At 44.7% G+C, this 22151-nt stretch overlaps 1 protein-coding gene across 1 annotated transcript in view; it reads left to right on the top strand.

Moving 5' to 3' along the window:
- Positions 1 to 22151, top strand: part of LOC126340649 (potassium channel subfamily T member 2) — a 1715804-nt gene that overhangs the window by 1324010 nt on the left and 369643 nt on the right. The gene's annotated exons all lie outside the window — the stretch shown is intronic.

The following is a 22151-nucleotide window of genomic DNA, read 5'->3' on the forward strand; positions in this document are numbered from 1 at the left end:
ATTCTGCGTAGAATCTCCTCATTCCTTACCTTATCAGTCCACCTAATTTTCAACATTCGTCTATAGCACCACATCTACAATGCTTCTATTCTCTTCTTGTCGAAACTTAGGACGACGTAACAGACTAGGAAAGGGGCCGCGCCTATTTGGCATCACCGGTTACGTCCAAATTTATGGTATCCGTAGACCTTATCCAGAAGTGAGAGTTCCTGAGGGCTGAGTGTTTAGGGAAAAAAAGGTTTGGCGCGGGTCGGGTGAGAAATGAGTCATTAATGCTAGCGTAGTTTCAAGCCAGGTGCAGAGTGAAAGGTACAGAACGGTAATGCGACGGTCATGAGGTCGAATCCCTATGCGGGATTTTTTTAATTTTCTCTATTTTCAGCTTTACGTTATTTACAATTTTTACAATTTAGATAAGCCGAAATAGCACTCAAAATATTGTATTTATCGATACGTTCATTACAGGCATCAAAAGAAAATGCAAAAAACGGTAGGATTGTAAATTATTTGCAAGAAATAGGCGTACTGACTGAGTACACGAGGACTCTGCACATAACTTCCCTATAAGAGAATTAATTAAAGTGTACAGGACTTCTGTTAGCCACAATTTGACCGAGAACAACTTGGCAGCTGCACGCTAACCACAAATTCTCCTTTCTTTTACGTGTAGATCATCAACCGTAATACAACAAAGAAATCTAATTTTATGTACAGAGTTTGCGTGTCACGATTTGGGCTTGCTTTCCGGAAATTCATTTGTAATCGCAAATTTCCGTTTCCAAGCCTTTTATGAAATGTTGTAATTAAAATATATTGAGCATTATTTTGGTTTATTTGCGCTATAACTAACGATAAAATTGAAAAAGACAAAAATTTCCACAGAAGGACTCGAACCCACGACCCCCGCATAACCGTTCTGTAGTCTTCCCGCTGCGCCAATTGCTGCGTAATACACTCCTGGAAATTGAAATAAGAACATCGTGAATTCATTGTCCCAGGAAGGGAAAACTTTACTGACACATTCCTGTGGTCAGATACATGACATGATCACACTGACAGAACCACAGGCACATAGACACAGGCAACAGAGCATGCACAATGTCGGCACTAGTACAGTGTATATCCACCTTTCGCAGCAATGCAGGCTGCTATTCTCCGATGGAAACGATCGTAGAGATGCTGGATGTAGTCCTGTGTAACGGCTTGCCATGCCATTTCCACCTGGCGCCTCAGTTGGACCAGCGTTCGTGCTGTACGTGCAGACCGCGTGAGACGACGCTTCATCCAGTCCCAAACATGCTCAATGGGGGACAGATCCGGAGATCTTGCTGGCCAGGGTAGTTGACTTACACCTTCTAGAGCACGTTGGGTGGCACGGAATACATGCGGACGTGCATTGTCCTGTTGGAACAGCAAGTTCCCTTGCTGGTCTAGGAATGGTAGAACGATGGGTTCGATGACGGTTTGGATGTACCTTGCACTATTCAGTGTCCCCTCGACGATCACCAGAGGTGTACGGCCAGTGTAGGAGATCGCTCCCCACACCATGATGCCGGGTGTTGGCCCTGTGTGCCTCGGTCGTATGCAGTCCTGATTGTGGCGCTCACCTGCACGGCGCCAAACACGCATACGACCATCATTGGCACCAAGGCAGAAGCGACTCTCATCGCTGAAGACGACACGTCTCCATTCGTCCCTCCATTTACGCCTGTCGCGACACCACTGGAGGCGGGCTGCACGATTTTGGGGCGTGAGCGGAAGACGGCCTAACGGTGTGCGGGACCGTAGCCGAGCTTCATGGAGACGGTTGCGAATGGTCTTCGCCGATACCCCAGGAGCAACAGTGTCCCTAATTTGCTGGGAAGTGGCGGTGCGGTCCCCTACGGCACTGCGTAGGATCCTACGGTCTTGGCGTGCATCCGTGCGTCGCTGCGGTCCGGTCGCAGGTCGACGGGCACGTGCACCTTCCGCCGACCACTGGCGACAACATCGATGTACTGTGGAAACCTCACGCCCCTCGTGTTGAGCAATTCGGCGGTACGTCCACCCGGCCTCCCGCATGCCCACTATACGCCCTCGCTCAAAGTCCGTCAACTGCACATACGGTTCACGTCCACGTTGTCGCGGCATGCTACCAGTGTTAAAGACTGCGATGGAGCTCCGTATGCGACGGCAAACTGGCTGACACTGACGGCGGCTGTGCACAAATGCTGCGCAGCTAGCGCCATTCGACGGCCAACACCGCGGTTCCTGGTGTGTCCGCTGTGCCGTGCAGTGTACGGAGCAAGTATGGTGGGTCTGACACACCGGTGTCAATGTGTTCTTTTTTCCATTTCCAGGAGTGTAGCTCACGTCTTGCCCGATCTGAGGCAAAAATGCTTTTTTTTTTTTTTTAAAGCTTGGTCATCTGGAGCACCCGCTTCTGCCCTCTTTCCTTTCTGGCCAAGCTCTGCATACATCATAAATCAGAAGGTCATTGGTGATGACGAATAGACGCTGTCCCGTTACATTAAAAGGAATTCTGGTGCCAAAATGACTCATGGTGAGGCATCTAAGAAGCATACTACGACATTCAAAGGGAATATTCCCTTCTAAATAAGTTTACGAGTATCAAACATAGGCCTTAGTTTGAAATAGGAATAAACGAGAAGGTACGTCTGGTGCACAGCATTGTATGGAAATGAAGCATCTGAGATGTGGTGTTACAGAATGATGCCGAAAATTAAGTTATCTGATAGGAAACGACGCGATTCCCCATATCAGCAGCGAGGGAAAGAATGTATGGGTGAGAGCGCCAAGAAGTCACTAGATAATAAAACATTATGGAATGATTTCCATGGTACCACTATGTCCTGTAGAGAACTAAAACTATAGGAGAATATACCCGAAATCGGAATACATCTGACAAATAATCAAAGAAGGGTGAAAGCTTGCGAAACAAAGGAGATATGGGCACGAGTCCCGGTCTGGCACTGTTTTCCGTTACTCATCACACATTAATTACATTTTTGGTCAGTTTTCGCTGATTTACTTTACGCCGTTCCATATTCATTGCTTTCATTTGATTTTAGTGAATCTAATTCAGCTGGTGAAAGATGGGTTCGACATACGGTAGGTCCGACCAATCCCACACTAACTGTATGGACGCTTCGACGGCACCGCCAACGCTCGGCTACCTGTTGCCGCAATACGTCTGGCCGGTGGTGTGTGTTTTGTGACCGTCACAGATGGTCATTGAAGCGAATTCTGGCGAAAAATAAGAAAACGACAGCTGCAAAAGACACTGCCGAATTGGATGTGGTTCGTGAACCGAGTCAGCACCAAAACAACATTAAGGGAGCTCCGCATGATCGGAACTGCAGGAACACCAAGTAGAAATGCAGATGATAAATGGGTATTCATTGGACAAATGTACTATACTAGAACGGACATGTGATTAGATTTTCACACAATTTGGGTGGATAGGTTCAGAGAACGCAGTTCCCAGAACAACCACCTCTGGCTGTAATAAAGGCCTTGCTACGCCTGGGCACTGAGTCAAACAGAGTTTCGATGGCGTGTACAGGTACAGCACGATACCACAGATCATCAAGAGTAAAGACTGGCGTATTGCAACGAGCCACTTGCTCGGCCACCATCGACCAGACGTTTTCAATTGGTGAGAGATCTGGACAATGTGCTGGCCAGGGCAGAAGTCGAACATTTTCTGTATCCAGAAAGGCCCATACAGCACCTTCAACATGCGGTCGTGCATTATCCTGCTGAAATGTAGTGTTTCGCACGGATCTAATTAAGGGTAGAGCCACGGGTCGTAACACATCTGAAATGTAACGTCCACTGTTCAAAGTGCTGTCAACGCTAACAAGAGGTGACGGAGACGTGTAACCAATGGCACCCCATACCATCACGCCTGGTGATAAGCCAGTATGGCGATGACGTATACACGCTTACAATGTGCGTTTACCGCCATGTGGATAAGATGCCTGTCATCTCGACTGCTAGTGATACGAGGCCGTTGGGATCCAGCACGGCGTTCAGTATTACCCTCCTGAAGCGACCGATTCCATATTCTGCTAACAGTCATTGGATCTCGACCAACGCGAGCAGCAATGTCGCGATGCGATAAACCGCAATCGCGATAGGCTACAATCCGACCTTTATGAAAGTCGGAAACGCGGTGGTACACATTTCTCCTCCTTACACAAGGCATCACAACAACGTTTCACCAGGCAACGTCGTCAACTGCTGTTTGTCTATGAGAAATCGGTTGGAAACTTCCCTCATGTTAGCACGTTGTAGGTGTCGCCACCGGCGCCAACCTTGTGTGAATGCTCTGAAAGGCTAATCATTTGCATATCACAGCATCTTCTTCCTGTCGCTTAAATTTCGCGTCTGTAGCACGTCATCTTCGTGGTGTAGCAATTTTAATGACCAGTAGTGTGGATATGGTGAGGTGTTTTTGGTGTTTCTTTAATTATGCAGAATCCCCGCAGAGTGCAACCCTTATTCAATGTGACACTAGGTGAGTATTGGTGACCGCCTTTTGTCCCCGAGAAAGCTCCAAAGCACTGATCTGATAGTAGCTTGAGATGTGCTGTGGCCTACCTAGGAGGGGTGGAATGAGAAAAATTTCCCGTCCTTATTCATTTTTAACGCCTGACCTCTACGACCGGAGTGTCGTGCACGGCCCACTATACGGTTCTGCTGATTTGGGAGAAAATAAGAAGCAGATTAGCACAGGTAAAAGGTTATTCCTCGATAAAAGAAACAGTAGTAGTCACTGTATGTCTTAATTTGCGGGAGAAAGTACATACTGAGTGCAGCGTTGCTAGAAGTGAACTATGGCCTGCTGGAAAACCAGAAATGAAAAGCATCGAAGTGTTTGAGGTATGTCATAGGATAATGCTGAAAAAGTGGATTCATAACGTAAGAAATGCAGCTGATTTCATCAGACTCGCCCACGATGGGAATACGCGAAAAATACCGACTACAAAAAGGGATAACATGATGACACCTCAGGGAATGACTTCTATGGTGCTGCAGCTAGCAATAGAGTAGAATAGGAATAGAGGAAAGGAGAGTTTAGATTACATCTTTCGACTAACCGAAGACGTTGCATGTATACTCTAAGTTATAGAAGGTGGACAGAAATGTGGAAACACCAAAAACGCAATACATTACCACGTTGGAAAATCTTGGCATTAAAAACAGGTTCCAGTCGTCGGGGAATGGATAAATTCGAGTCATGTGTAGTTTTCGATGGAATCTTGTATTATTCTTCCTGAAAAATAGTGGCAAGTTCTAGTAACAATTTGGAGGTGACAGTGACCACGTAACTTTCCATAGTAGACGACAAAGGCTCAATAATATTGTGATCTGATAATTACAGTGGCCAGAAGATGTGTGACAATTCACTCTCATGTTCACAAAACCACTGGGGAGCAAACACTGTACCATGGAATCGACCTTATGAGCCAAGCTAGTTGTATAATCCTGGGCAGCAATGTGACCTTGCAAAATAACCATAAAACCCAAGGAGTACCAAGATATGGGTGGCCGATCTGCAGCGATGTTTCACTCTTGGATCGTAAACTCAGCCACATGTTCGTGTTCAACAAGACTCGTATTCCATTACTTCCAAATATAGGTTTTTGACTTCGGTGCCACGTTTTCCTGTAACGGGCATTTTCGTAACTAATGAGTTGTTTTGCAGTTCCAGCTCGCCCTACAATTCCCTGCTCATGTGGTTCCACTCGTCGCCTCAGTCCTCTTCGGTCACCGTCTGTCAAGACCACTCAACACACACTTTTGTCCGCGCTGTAATTTAGCGGATAATGTTTCTCTGCTTTCCCCGTATCTCTGCATAAATCTTCGATACGTGGTGATTTCTCTGTATATATGATTTTACATTCGTAACAGGCTGTTGGCGTCACTGTTCAATAAACCAAAGGTTTTCCTGTATGCGGTGTCAATTATGGATACGGCGCCTCTTGAATCATCAAACACATCAGCCACTATACGAGCACCAACAATTTGCCACGCTCAAATTCTTTTAGCTCCATACATAACGCACTCGCAGCAACATAGGACTCTGTTCTGACAACTACAAACATTTGTAACGTGTTGAGGACATTGCACAGCTGCCACTAGGAGTCAAATACACCGCGGTAAAAAAAAAAAAATATAAAAAAAAATCACAACACCAAGAAGGAAGTGTGCGACATAAACGAAAGTTGTGGTGGGCGTGTTTCTACCTCTGCAAGATGCTGTCAATTCAAATTTCGCGCCAGCCACATAATAGTGACACTAGTAGCGTCACTCTGACTATACAAATCAGGTTTGCTTTAAATACACGCTATGACCATCAATCGGCGTGGTGCAATAAGTGCTTATGAATAAGGTGAGGGCCGACGTGGTAGCAGAGGATTCGACCACTTTTGTCAGAAGTAGTTTAAACGTCCCGACGAGTCTTTCTGCTGTGCCATTGAAGAACGGACAGAACGGAGGGGTGCAGATACATAAGTTATCTTCGAGACTGGTCGTGATGAGTTGATGTTAATCAAGAATGCGATGTTAGTCAAGAAGGCGGCAAAGACGTTACTGCCAACGCCTCTCTGAGTCTGAATGAGGTCGTGTAAGAGGCTATGAGAAGATCAATGTTCCTTCTGTAATACTGCAGAAAGACTTGGCAGGAATGTAGCCACTGTACATGACAGCTGCCAGCGGTGATCACGAGAACGAGCGGTCGCAAGAAGACCGAACTTCAGAGGGCTACCTGGTAGAAGGTAAGACCATCGTTCTCAGCATATGGCTCTGGCGCGTCGTACTGCGTCTCCAGCAGAAATTACAGCAACAATTGGTGTTATAGCCTCGAGCGACCGGCGATCGGTGCGCGGCAGAGAATGGAGACGCGAAGCCGTTAGGCGTGGAGCCGCTGGAGGTATATCCCTACCAACTAATAGATAGGACAGATGAACGAGTAGGGGTCGATAGACACTACACAACACGAGGCAAGCGAGCAAGAACTGAGGTGATAAATACAGCGAGACAACAACAACGCAGGAGCACTCCAAACAACGACAGTATGAATCTCAACACACGTAATTGGAACGCAGTACGGCCGAGATGCACAGGCAAACTTCGGCGTGTACCAGATTGCTGGGTAGCGCCGCTCGGCTGCCTAATACATGAGCGCGGGAAACATGATTGGCCGCGGACTTTACGTGGTACGGAGAATGGCGCATTCGCGAGGCTTGCGGTGCAGGCGCGCGCCGGAGCACAGATACCCCTAGTGGGTATCCAGGTCCATCCCCTCTGGCGCGCATTCAACTTCTGCGCCTTCCGACACCAGATCCCTCGCCCCTGAAACCTATGTGTAGGGGTAGAAACACCCCAGATGGTGCCATGGGGGGGGGGGGGGGGGAGAGAGGAAATGGAGAGAGACCTTGTGTCATCGACCGCTAATGGTGGGTTGGGTTGGGAGGGCAGTCCGTAGAATCCATTAAAACATAACCAGGAGGCAGGGCATCGCACGGTGCCTCCGTTCCTTGGGGATGCAAGAAGGAGTGCCAGAGAGCCTGCAAGATGCTGGTGACCACAGGTAGTGGGGCCGACTCGAGAGCCCCGTGTACATCAGAATGAGGCAGGGGGTTGGGAGACGTGAGGTGTTACAAAGGGGTTACGAAATCAGAGTTGGTTATAATGGCAACGCTCGAGCCCCTTCAGTGTCTGAACCATGTCCGAAGTCCAGGCAGCGTTGCTCCCACACGAGCGAGCCCACACGGCTATGCCCGACGTGTAGCGTGGAGAGGGTCAGAAGCGGAGCTCAGGAGGCGACGGCGTCCGCAGATGAAGCAGGATCTGTGGTTGACGCCCATGGAGGAATTCCGACTATGACCATCAATCGGCGTGGTGCAATAAGTGCTTATGAATAAGGTGAGGGCCGACGTGGTAGCAGAGGATTCGACCACTTTTGTCAGAAGTTGTATAAACGTCCTGACGAGTCGTTTTGCTGTGCCGTTGAAGAACGGACAGAACGGAAGGGTACAGATGTGTTTGATACAATTGGCCTCACAGAATGCGTGGAAGGAGGCTGCTGTGAACTGGGGGTCATTATCGGGGACCAAGGTATGAGAAAGGCCTTCAAGGGTGAAAACCCGAGCCAGTGATAGACGCATATTGGGCAGGAGAAGACCAATTGAGTGCCTTCAACTAACCTGTCTGCGTACTATCTGGTATGTGTTTTCGTATCACAGGAGAACCGTCATGGTTCTCTCGCACGTCCTGGCTGCATATTTGTACGTTAGTCTCGTGATTGGGACTATTGTGCCGTGTGCAAGAAGAGCATTCTAGGACGTTTTTTCCAACAGGATAACGCTGGCTGACATGTCGCGATTGTAACCCAACATGCTATACACAGAGTCCTCAGGTTGCCTCTGCCTCTTCGATCGCCAGATCCTTCTCCATTCGAGCACATGCGAGACATTACCGGACAACAACTCCAGCGTCATCCACAAACAGCATTAATCATCCCTGTATTGATCGAGCAAGTGCAAAAGGCATGGAACTCCGTCCCACAAACCGTCATCTGGCACCTGTATAACATAATGTATGCAGTCTGCATGGTGGCAGTTACATCAGTTATTAATATACCAGCGTTTCACACTTGTAATAGCTTATCTAGCGCTTACATTAATCTTGATGAACTATCCTGGACTCGGTACATCTCCACAAAAACCACACAAGCATGTTCTTCATCGTCTATATTTAGGAACACAATGAGATGGAAAGGCTCTTATTTCACCGTTACAAACAAGTAACAAACTTTGTACTTGTTCCTAACAGGAAAATAAGTTCACAACTAAACACAAGCCTCGGTTGACACAACAACACAATGAAAGCTTCTACTACCAGACTTCGTTCTTCACTACCAAACGTTTAAGTGCTCGCTCTCCTTGAGCGGAGCACCTTGGAACAAACTAATACGTAAATTACGGTTTCAGTTCCCAGTTTCTATAGTCTTGCTCTTAGCGGCGAATGCGGGGTGCGGTCGACGTGACCTACGTCGTTGCTGCCGTGCTCGGTGCGGGCGCTGTCCTAAACTCCCGCACGGTGGCGATACATTTCTTCCTGATTGGTTGCACGTGACATTGGTGGATGCAGCAAAGATTCGTGGCAGGAGCGACCTCTCTTGTTGAATTACACTCAGCTTTAGTCCGGTGTACGGAAAGGCCCTAGGTCGCGCAGCAAATGGCGCAGACGGAACGTCGTTTTATCGCAGGGGCTGAGCTGGCAACCAACACGACGTCGGTTTGTTGCAGTGTGGCGTCGTCGTCTAACGGCTTTTGTGCCACGTCAGTTAATCACTTACGTTTGTTACCTAGACAAACGTGTTCCCGAAATTTCAGTATTGTACACTACTTGTCATTTAAATTGCTACACCAAGAAGAAATGCAAATGATAAACGGGTATTCATTAGACAAATATATTATACTAGAACTGACATGTGATTAGATTTTCACGCAATTTGGGTGATAGATCCTGAGAAATCAGTACCCAGAACAACCACCTGTGGCAGTAATAACGGCCTTGATACGCCTGGGCATTGAGTCAAACAGAGCTTGGATGGCGCGTACAGGTACAGCTGCCCATGCAGTTCATCAAGAGTAGTGACTGGCGTATTGTGACGAGCCACTTGCTTGGCCACCATTGAACAGCCGTTCTCAATTGGTGAGAGATCTGGAGAATGTGCTGATCAGGGCAGCAGTCGAACATTTTCTGTATCCAGAAAGGCGTGTACAGGACCTGCAACATGCGATCGTGCATTATCCTGCTGAAATGTAGGCTTTCGCAGGGATCGAATGAAGGGTAAAACTACGGGTCGTAACACATCTGAAATGTAACGTCCACTGTTCAAAGTGCCGTCAATGCGAACAAGAGGTGACCGAGACGTGTAACCATTGGCACCCCATACCATCACGCTGGGTGATAAGACAGTATGACGATGACGAATGCACCCTTCCAATGTGTGTTAACCGCGATGTCGCCATCGCGATGCGACCATCATGATGCTGTAAACAGAACCTGGATTCATCCAAAAAAATGACGTTTTGCCATTCGTTCACCCAGATTTGTTGTTGAGTACACCGTCGCACGCGCTCCTGTCTGTGATACAGCGTCAAGGGTAACCGCAGCCTTGATCTCCGAGCTGATAGTCTGCTACTGGAAACGTCGTCGAACTATTCGTGCAGATGGTTGTTGTCTTTCAAACGTCCCCATCTGTTGACTCGGGGATCGAGACGTGGCTGCACGATCCGTTACAGCCATGCGGATAAGATGCCTATCATCTCGACTGCTAGTGATTCGAGGCCGTTGGGATCCAGCACGGCGTTCCGTACTACCCTCCTTAACCCACCGATTCCATATTCTGCTAACTGTCATTGGATCTCGACCAACGCGAGCAGCAATGTCGCGATACGATAAACCGCAATCGCCATAGGCTACAATCTGATCTTTATCAAAGTCGGAAACGTAATGGTACACATTTCTCCTCCTTACGCGAGGAATCAGAACAACGTTTCACCAGGCAACGCCGGTCAAGTGCTGTTTGTGTATGGTAAATCGGTTGGTAACTGTCCTCATGTAAGCATGTTATAGGTGTCGCCACCAGCGTCAGCCTTGTGTGAATGCTCTGAATAGTTAATCTTTTGCATATCACGGCATCTTCTCCCTGTCGGTTACATTTTGCGTCTGTAGCACGCCATCTTCGTGGTGTAGCAACTTTAGTTGCCAGTAGAGTATATTAATTATAGTTTGGTGTTGCGATATTTTGCTTCAGTGAACAATAGCGCAACGTGCAGGCTTCGCTAGTATCTGCATTTATGTTCAAGCATGCGTTTCTCGTTGGGTTTCCATATTTTTGTAGACTGAGACTGCAAAGGAAGTCGTAGTGGCGCGCAGCAAACCAGCTAACAAAACTCCGCACCAAGCCAGAAGACTTGTAACAAAAAAAAAAAAAAAAAAAAAAAAGCGAACCACCGCTCTTTGTTAGAATCGAAATGGAAATGCTCACACCCAGATATTTATAGTAGGCTATGCTAAACGTGTACACCAGTTGTTACTAACTCCCTAGTTTCCTCTGCCCTAAGTACATACTGAAATTAAACAGTGCAGAAACAAAGCTCCTATCTGAAAGGTCTGGGAAGAGTTTCGCGCAAGCTCTTATTCTTCTAGTCGGCTCCCCTGCAACACCGCGATCTTCTCGATGGCTGGCGGACTGGGCGCTGCGCCCGTCAGAAAGCCATTACCACGGCGAGCGTGGCGTTCATTGTGCTCTTAATGCTCTGTCTGCCGGGTCAGTGACTCGTTGCTGGCAGAGCTAACGCTGGCTTACACGGAAGAGGCGGGGGCAACGGCGCGAGTGAATATAAAAGCACCGCGCTGAGCCGCGTCGCAGATCATAATCTCCGGACACGGCCATCGCGGGGTGAGGGGTGCGGCTTGCGGGCTGAGAGCCATTCCGCGCCGCAAAGTGGTTCACCGTGGCCGAGACCAGCCCGAGCCTTCTTTGCCGGAGGGGTGCGCCTACTGTCCCAGGCGAGCTCTCTGTGGCAGTCGTAGCACTTGCCTAAGCCGCTAAAAGCCTGAGTGCGGGATAGGAATTGAAATACGGCTCGATGGGTGGATGTATAACGGCAGTTCATATGAGTTACTGCCATCTTAAGTCAACAGTATATGCAACCAGTTACTTTTTTAAATAATTATGTTTTATTCCATGAACCGGTTTTCGAATCTTTTCAGGTTCATCTTCAGATGCTTTCTGCAGATTACATCGTTATTTTAGCGAAGTTCTTGGTGCTGGCTCTGTGACAAGAAGATGGAAAACGCTTTAATGTATCGCCATGACTATTGTTTATCCGTCGATATGGATGTAAATTTAGTTTTTTACTTACTGCGACAGTATGAGCTGCTTTTCTCATTAGTGTCCATCTGTCTGCTTCCACTTTTTGATGGTTTGTTGGTATATCACTTCAGACACTTTAGTCGCCCTCTACTGTTAAAATAATTCAGTACTTTTACACATATTACTTCTAACTGGAAGAACCAGAATTTGCCTTTATCAGTATTCCAGATAACGTTAATGTATGAACAAAAATAAGTTAACAGTTCACTTGAACTTTTGACCTTGGTTTATATACAAAGCTTGTGGTCACACTAACAGGTTTAGTCCATTACAAGCATTATAACTTTCATACATATTATCCTTGCTAAAACAAATAGACTCTGCTCTTACTACTATCCAGATTATAACACCGAAAGAACACTTCATTTGAAGGTTTGTGATTATTCAAAATCTAAACTTAAGTATATAGGCAACGGTCATACAAATGGCTGCATATCAGGGTAAATACGATAACTCTGTATTATTGACTCCTGGGCATTCACGTTAATGCCAGTCTTGATTAAAATATATGCTATAAACGGACTGTATTACACGTTAGTATACAAAATAGAAATATGACATCATATCACTTGAAGTGTGTTCTTGTAATAATTTATTTCCTTATTTACTTTTATTTTCTGCTCTAGTGTTATCGCCAGTCTTATTAAAATATTGGCGCTTATATCGAATTTAACACATGTAAAAAAGAACTAATTACATCCCTCTGAATAGTAGTCCTACGCCACATCTTTTTGTCAAGATCTTTGTTACAAGCTAATGCTGTACAGCACGTGCTGGATGCTGCAAAGTTTCACTGGCAGAGTGTAAATTAATATATTTTGTATTAAAGTGTGCGAAGTGATATACCAACTAACCATCAAAACATGGAAGCAGACAGATGGGCACTAAGGCGAAAAAAGCCACCTATACTGCCGCAGTAAGTAAAAAATTAAATTTACATCCATATCGTCAGATAAACAATAGTCATGGCGATACATTAAAGCGTGTTCCATTTTCTTGTCACAGAGCCACCACCCAGCATTATGCTAAAAATAATGACGTAACCTCGAGAAACCATCTGAAGATGAACCTGAAGAGGTTAGAAAACCGTTTCATTGAATAAAACATAATTATTCCAAAAAAGTGACTGGTTACTGCTTTGGGTATCTTATTTACATTCAGCTAACAGTCACGGGTTCTAAAATATCCGTAACGGATAAGATTAATCTATAATATATATGTCTACTACGATACACAGTTCCTTGGTGGCGTAAAAAATTTAATTTTCTAAGTCAGTGCAGTCAAAACATACGGCCATTTATGTCACATATTTTGATAGTCACAAACTCTTTCATAAAAACCTGTCAATGAACTATTTATATACTTAAACAAGTTTGTATGGAATTCGCAGAGCGCAAGGCATACGGGCACTTGTCAGATTTTTGCCTGATAGATGACTTTCTTGCGCAAAACGTTCTTTCCTGTAGCTTTCAATGTTCTTTTTTTTTTTTAAATAATTTTATTCTGATTCTTGACCGATTATTACCCTGTTATCCTATCCACATAAGAAGCAGAAAATTGAAGTAATGTCTGAATTATATATCATCAGAATCGCTAAAAGCTATTTTTTAATATTGATTTTTAATTGCAGATCAATGGTGTGCAGTAGCGCTTTTAGTTTGCCATATTAGAATTCAGCAAACTAAAAATGACATAAATAAACCAGATTCATTAGGAAAAACCTTTTGATTGTTGGCCAGTGGCATCTAAATTTCAAATGGGACATTATGTCAATTTCCTTAACATACAAGGTGTGTGAAAAAAGTAATGAGACTGACAACACTGGGAGCGATTTGGCAACGCTATGCTGTTCTACGTCTGTAGACAGAAGTGTTCGTCCCTTGCAGGTGCTCAGTCCAAGTTTCAATTCTGTACAGCCATCACGTGATTTTTGAGAGTGCCATCATTTGGGTTTCTGTCGTGTGTTACGAAAATGGAGCAGCGGATCTTAGAGCAACGTTATGCCGTCAATTTTTGTGTGGGAATCCGAAAGAGTGACATCTGAAATGTAGAAACATCTACAACTACATCTACATGACTACTCTGCAATTCACATTTAAGTGCTTGGCAGAGGGTTCATCGAACCACAATCATACTATCTCTCTACTATTCCACTCCCGAACAGCGAGCGAGAAAAACGAACACCTAAACCTTTCTGTTCGAGCTCTGATTTCTCTTATTTTAATTTGATGATCATTCCTACCTATGTAGGTTGGGCTCAACAAAATATTTTCGCTTTCGGAAGAGAAAGTTGGTGACTGAAATTTCGTAAAAAGGTCTCGCCGCGACGAAAAACGTCTATGCTGTAATGACTTCCATCCCAACTCGTGTATCATATCTGCCACACTCTCTCCCCTATAACGTGATAATACAAAACGAGCTGCCCTTTTTTGCACCCTTCCGATGTCCTCCGTCAATCCCACCTGGTAAGGATCCCACACCGCGCAGCAATATTCTAACAGAGGACGAACGAGTGTAGTGTAAGCTGTCTCTTTAGTGGACTTGTTGCACCTTCTAAGTGTCCTGCCAATGAAACGCAACCTTTGGCTCGCCTTCCCGACAATATTATCTATGTGGTCCTTCCAACTGAAGTTGTTCGTAATTTTAACACCCAGGTACTTAGTTGAATTGACAGCCTTGAGAATTGTACTATTTATCGAGTAATCGAATTCCAACGGATTTATTTTGGAACTCGTGTGGATCATCTCACACTTTTCGTTATGTAGCGTCAACTGCCACCTGACACACCATACAGCAATCTTTTCTAAAACGCTTTGCAACTGATACTGGTCGTCGGATGACCTTATTAGACGGTAAATTACAGCATCATCTGCGAACAGTCTAAGAGAACTGCTCAGATTGTCACCCAGGTCATTTATATAGATCAGGAACAGTAGAGGTCCCAGGACGCTTCCCTGGGGAACACCTGATGTCACTTCAGTTTTACTCGATGATTTGCCGTCTATTACTACGAACTGCGACCTTCCTGACAGGAAATCACGAATCCAGTCGCACAACTGAGACGATACCCCATAGCTCCGCAGCTTGATTAGAAGACGCTTATGAGGAACGGTGTCAAAAGCTTTCCGGAAATTTAGAAATACGGAATCAACTTGAGATCCCCTGTCGATAGCGGCCATTACTTCGTGCGAATAAAGAGCAAGCTGCGTTGCACAAGAGCGATGTTTTCTGAAGCCATGCTGATTACGTGTCAATAGATCGTTCCCTTCGAGGTGATTCATAATGTTTGAATACAGTATGTGCTCCAAAACCCTACTGCAAACCGACGTCAATGATATAGGTCTGTAGTTAAATGGATTACTCCTACTACCCTTCTTGAACACTGGTGCGACCTGCGCAATTTTCCAATCTGTAGGTACAGATCTATCGGTGAGCGAGCGGTTGTATATGAGTGCTAAGTAGGGAGCTATAGTATCAGCGTAATCTGAAAGGAATCTAATCGGTATACAATCTGGACCTGAAGACTTGCCCGTATCAAGCGATTTGAGTTGCTTCGCAACCCCTAAGGTATCTACTTCTAAGAAACTCATGCTAGCAGATGTTCGTGTTTCAAATTCTGGAATATTCCATTCGTCTTCCCTGGTGAAGGAATTTCGGAAAACTGCGTTCAATAACTCCGCTTTAGCGGCACAGTCGTCGATAACAGTACCATCGGCACTGCGCAGCGAAGGTATTGACTGCGTCTTGCCGCTTGTGTACTTTACATACAACCAGAATTTCTTCGGATTTTCTACCAAATTTCGAGACAATGTTTCGTTGTGGAACCTATTAAAGGCATCTCGCATCGAAGTACGTGCCAAATTTCGCGCGTCTGTAAATTTTAGCCCATCTTCGGGATTTCGCGTTCTTCTGAACTTCGCATGCTTTTTCCGTTGCCTCTGCAACAGCGTTCGGACCTTTTTTGTGTACCACGGGGGATCAGTTCCATCTCTTACCAATTTATGAGGTATGAATATCTCAATTGCTGTTGCTACTATATCTTTGAATTTGAGCCACATCTCGTCTACATTCGCATAGTCAGTTCGGAAGGAATGGAAATTGTCTTTTAGGAAGGCTTCTAGTGGCACTTTATCCGCTTTTTTAAATAATAACAGGCCTATGTGGAACATTATTTATCAAGAGCAAAACTTTTTCGCTTGCACAAATCATTTTTGGAAGGCCGAGAACACGTTGAAGATGAACCTCGCTCAGTGAGAGTGCAGGACCAAAAAATAACGAAAATGCCGAACGTGTGCATGCTCTCTTGTGTGGTCTGACGGAAATTCAACAAAAAGGAAGACGCATGTGCTGTTAAACGCTTTAACCGTACATCAAATTTTGACCGAAGTTTTGCACATTCGAAAGGTTTGAGCGAAAATGATCTCAAAAAATCTCTCAAATGAGCAAAATGACAGTCGAAAACATGTATGGGTTGATTTTCTTGAAGAGATTGCCAGATACGCACGGATCAGTCGTGTGATCACAGGTGATGAATCTTTGATTTTTGAATGTTAACACTTGGTTTAAAAATCATGAAAGACGTCTGTATACGTGGAAGAGACCTGGAGACACGGGAAGGTCAGACAAAGCTCTAGGAACCAGACTTTAAATTGTAAGACATTTCTAGAGGCAGATGTGGACTTGACCACGATTTATTGATTATGGACTGTACATTAAAAATGACGAAACTGCAAAAACGTAGGAGATGGGACCTGGATAAACTGAAATAACCAGAGGTTGTAGAGGGTTTCAGGGGGAGCATTAGGGAACGATTGACAAGGAAAGGGGAACGGAGTGGAGTAGTAGAAGAGTGAATAGCTCTTGGAGATAAAATAGTTGAGGCAGCAGAGGATAAAGTAGGTAAAACTACGAGGGCTAATATAAATCATTGGGTAACACAAGAGATATCGAATTTAATTAATGAAAAGAGTAAACATAAAGAAGCAGTAAATGAACCAGACAAAAAGGAATATAAACGTCTCAAGAATGAAATCGGCAGGAATTTGCAAAATGGCTAAGCAAGAATGGCTAGAGGACAACTGTAAGGATGTAGAAACATATACCACTAGGAATAAGATAGATGCTGCCTACAGGAAAATTAAAGAGACCTTTGGATAAAACAGAACCACCTGTATGTATATTAAGATCTCAATGTATAACCAGTCCTAACCAAAGAAGGTAAAGCAGAAATGTCGAATTAGTATATAGAGATTCTATACGAAGACGATGCACTGGGAGACAGTGTTGTGGAAGTGAAAGAGGACGTAGACGAAGATGAGAAGGGAGATATGATATTACGCGAAGAATTTGTCAAAGCACTGAAAGACTTGAGTCGAAACAAGGCCCCGGGAGTAGACAACATTCCGTGAGAGCTACTGATAGGCTTGGGAGAGACAGCCATGACAAACCTATCTCATCTGGTGAGCAAAATGTATGAGACAAGCGAAATACCCTCAACATCAAGAAGAATATAATAATCGCCATTCCAAAGGAAGCAGGTGCTGCCAGGTCTGAAATTACTGAGGTATCAGTTTAATAAGTCGCGGCTGCAAAATCCTAACATATATCCTTTACAGAAGAATGGAAAAGCTGATGGAAGCCGATCTCGGGGAAGATCAGCTTCGATTCCTGAGAAATGTAGGAACACATGAGGCAATACTATCCATACGAATTCCCGTATAAGTTATGTCAAAGAAAGGCAAACCTATGTTTCTAGAATTTGTAGACTTAGAGAAAGAGTTTGACTGGAATACTCTCTCTCAAATTCTGAAGACAGCAGAGGTAAAATACAGGGAGCGAATGTCTATTTACAGTTTTGTAGAAACCAGATGGCAGTTATAAGAGCTGAGGGGTACGAATGGGAAGCAGTGGTGGAGAAGGGAGTGAGACACGTTGCAGTCTATCCCCGATGTTATTCAATCTATATATTCAGTAAGGAGTAAAAGAAACAAATGAAATATTTAGAGTAGGAATTAAAGTCGTGGGAGAAGAAATAAAAACTTTTAGTTTTTCCGATGACATTGTAATTTTGTCAGACAGCAAAGGACTTGGAAGAGCAATTGAACGGATTGAACAGTTTCTTGAAAAGAGGGTATAAGATGAACGTCAACAAAAGCAAAACAAGCATAATGGAATGCAGTCGAATTAAATCTGGTGATGCTCAGGGAATTGGATGAGGAAATGAGACACTTAAAGTAGTAGATGTGTTTTACTAATTGGACAGCAAAATAACTGATGATGGTCGAAGTAGAGAGGATATAAAATGTAGTCTGTCAATGGCAAGGAAAGCGTTTGTGAAGAAGAGAAATTTGTTAACATCGAGTACAGATTTAAGTGTCAGAAAGTCTTTTCTGAAAGTATTGAGTGTAGATATATATGAAAGTGAAATATGGATAATAAACAGTTTATACAGGAAGAGAATAGAATTTTTTGAAATGTGGTGCTACGGAAAAATGCTGAAGATTATATAGGTGGATCACGTAACTAATGTGGAGGTACTGAATGGAATTGGGGAGAAGAGGAATTTATGGCACAACTTGACTAGAAGAAGGGATCGGTCGTAGGACAATTTCTGAGGGCTCAAGGGATAACCAATTTTCAATTGGAGAGTAGCGTGGAGGGTAAAAATCGTGAAGGGAGACCAAGAGACGAATACACTAATCAGATTCAGGATGGTGTAGATTGTATGTATGTAAACCTGGGACCTAGAAACGACGGAGAGGCTCCGCCCCCGCCGCAGCCGCAGTGGCCCACAATCCAGGACGACTGCCGCAGTCCACTTCAACCCTCCGGCGCCCCACACCGAACCTAGGATTGTCGTGTGGTTCGGCCCCGGAGGACCCCCAAGGGAACGTCTCACACCAGGCGATTGTAACCCCTATGTTTGCATGGTAGAGTAATGGTTGTGTACGTGTACGTGTACGTGGAGAACTTGTTTGCGCAGCAATCCCCGACATTAACTTAGGCGGAATAAGGGCAACCAGCCCTTATTCGCGGAGGCAGATGGAAAACCGCCTAAGAACCATCCACAGACTGGCCGGTTCACCGCACTTGAACACAAATCCGCCGGACGGATTCGTGCCGGGGATCAGGCGCTCCTTCCCGCCCGGAAAGCCGTGCGGTAGACCGTACGGGCAACCGGGCGGGATAGGTTGCATTAATTACTCAGATATGAAAAGGCTTGCTCAGGATAGAGTAGCATGGAGCTGCATCAGACTGAAGACCGCAACAGCATTCTGAGGCAAAGTGAGGAGTAGCACACTGAGATATCTCCTAAACAAACAAAAGCTCGAAGGAGCAAATCAGAGATCAAAACAATGCTGATTTGCTTTTAGACAGTAGGGCTATCATGCACAAAGAATTTGTTCCTGCAACACAAACTGTCAACCAAGATCTTTACAAAGATGTCGGCAAGTGGCTTAGGACAAGGGTGAATCGAGTGAGACCGGACATTGCAGACAAATGGATATTGCATCATTATGCGCCCCATGTCACACGGCCACTTCCGGCATGGAATTTTTGCCCTCAAAAAGCATTCCTGCTGTTCCACTGGCCCCATAATCACCTCAAATGAGTTGTTCTATGAAAACACGGGAGAACTGCCGGATGTCAGTAACTGGTGGCTACCGCTGTTGTAGTACTACAGTGGTACTCACCTGAAGATGGTCAGAAGACTCTGCGCCGAAATATCGTGGCAGGACATTAGTGACATCCGGCGGTTCTACCGTATTTTTATGGACCAATCAGTACGCCGGAAAAGCTTTAAACATCACACCTCAACTGAGTGCTTGTGATTTTTTTCTTTTCGGCGAAATTGAAAAATGTGTGTTAAAAGTATTTCATTTTGGGATTCTGCGGAACACTCAAAAGAATATGACAGACATTTTAAAGGCTCCACCGGTTGCAACCCTTCACTGCTGCTACCAGTACTGGGAACAACGACTCCGCCGGTTTATAACTGCCGAAGGGAACTACTTTAAAGGGCACGATATTATTCTTCGAAAACACAGAATAAAAACTTTGGTAGATAAAATATCAGTCTCATTATTTTTCTTGCACATCTCGCGAGTAATTACTTTACACGACTGACTGCCGTAACTTGTAAATGTTGCCGCCAGTTCTCAGAAGTGGAGAAAAAAATGAGAATTCAGCAAAACGGGTGAAAGTTTATGTCGGTGCTCACTGGAATCGTTGTTCTGTCCGCTAGGTCAGTCGCTGGCCACCTCCCGAGGGAAACATAAGGGCTGCACGGTTCTCCAGGGTGCAGCCCGGCCGGCGTCTTTTACAGCCTCCACCGCCGGTCGGCGGCCGCTCTTTCGCAGGAGGAAAGAATTCTGAGCACCGAGCGGAAGCTCCCCCAAGACTACCGTCCCAGGCTGGCCTTTGTTGCCGCCAAGGTCACGGCTATATGAACGGGATGTGGCGCTTAAATCTCGCCCATATTGCACGATTGTATCTTGCCTGTGCTGACGCTCTTCAGACTAGTCTAGTAGTAAACATTAGAGCACTGTAAATATTGTACGAGCATAGCGAGAAGTTATCCTCAGTACATTGGACAGACAGGCAGAAGTTTTGAAGTTAGATAGAAAGAACAGATTGATGCTTTAAGGCTTGGCAACTTCAATAAATCTGAATTTGCAGCCCATATTGTTGAAGAAAACCATTCAGTGAGAAACATTTAGAACAACTTACAAACTTTACATCTAGCAGAAAAGGGAGCCACTATGAAAATATTGGAAGAAATAGAAATACATACATACACACACACACACACACACACACACACACACAAAAAAAAAAAAAAATAGCACCTCAATCCTTAATGACCAAACTGATTCCGCGTCCGGCCATCCTGATTTACGTTTCCAGCGATTTCCCTAAATCACTCCAGACAAATTCCGGGACGGTTTCTTTGAAAGGGCACGGCGGACTTCCTTCGCCTTCCTTCCCTAATCCGCTGAGACCGATGGCCTCGCTGTTTGGTCTCCTCCCCCAAACAACCCAAACAACCAAACTGATGTGGCCAACACACTTTTCCTGAAAATTTTCCAAAAATTAATTTCCACCCTCCAAAGTAAATAGTATTCCTACACCTATCTGCAGGTCAAGTAGCAAATTTATGTGCTACTACTATTGTCCTGATCCTAAATGTAAATGAATAATGTACTGTCTTACCCATACATAAAAAAGTTTTGACATAGAACATCTTTATAATTAGTGTAGCAGTATTAGCTCTAATATTCACAAAACCAATATCTTTCTGTACTGTGTAAAAGGCGTTTCACTTGCATAAGTGAATATGTGATCTCTTACCAAATATGTAGCATCTTTATAATATTCGCTATATCGTAGCATCTTTGACACTCATATGTTTGTAAACACTATGTATCTATCAAAACGTGCCGTGCATCTTAGAAGTCTGTTCAATGACTCAGCTGAAGTGCTCAGTGATACAAATTTACGTGTGTAAGGATAGAAATGTGGTGGAAATGCATTCAGTGATAAATCTGAAGCGCTCAATTATGCAATTTTGTGTGTGCATTGATGTAAATGCGGCGAAAACTACAAAAGTTGTCTGCTGGACGAAAACTACGAAACCAAGTATTCCAAACCAACGTTTCACAATAGCTAATCAGTAAAAAACGCAGCACATGTTGTAATGAAAGCATGAAAGTCGTCTGACGATGAATCTCAATGATTCGAAACTAGTAAACCCTTTGGATAGAAGAACTTAAAATATATTTGTGGATGGTTGCTGTCTCAACGCCATCAACATTTATCCTCAGTATTACTCTAGAATACTCGTTAGTTTATTAATACCAGCTACTGGCTATCAGAGGTCGGAACTCTGTAATCGTGTTGTGTTTTCACGTGCTTCCCGTTGTAATGAAAGACGGTTTGTACAAAAATCTAGAAAGTTCCCCAGCGTTTGTGAAACTAGAATGAAGTCGCCCTCTCACTGGACGTGAAAATTGAAAATGTACATCTCGTTCAGACGAATCTATTAAATCTCCGGTAATTTCTATCCGTGTTGCCTTTTTATCGCCATTCGATTTCTGAGTCCGGAAATCGCGAAGAGATTTTCCAATGAGCGATATCATCGTCAGTTACGTTTTTGTCAGTTTCTGGGATGTAGACCTCAGAACAAGTT

The sequence above is a fragment of the Schistocerca gregaria genome, chromosome 1, assembly GCF_023897955.1.
Source record: "Schistocerca gregaria isolate iqSchGreg1 chromosome 1, iqSchGreg1.2, whole genome shotgun sequence".
Lineage (NCBI taxonomy): Eukaryota > Metazoa > Arthropoda > Insecta > Orthoptera > Acrididae > Schistocerca > Schistocerca gregaria.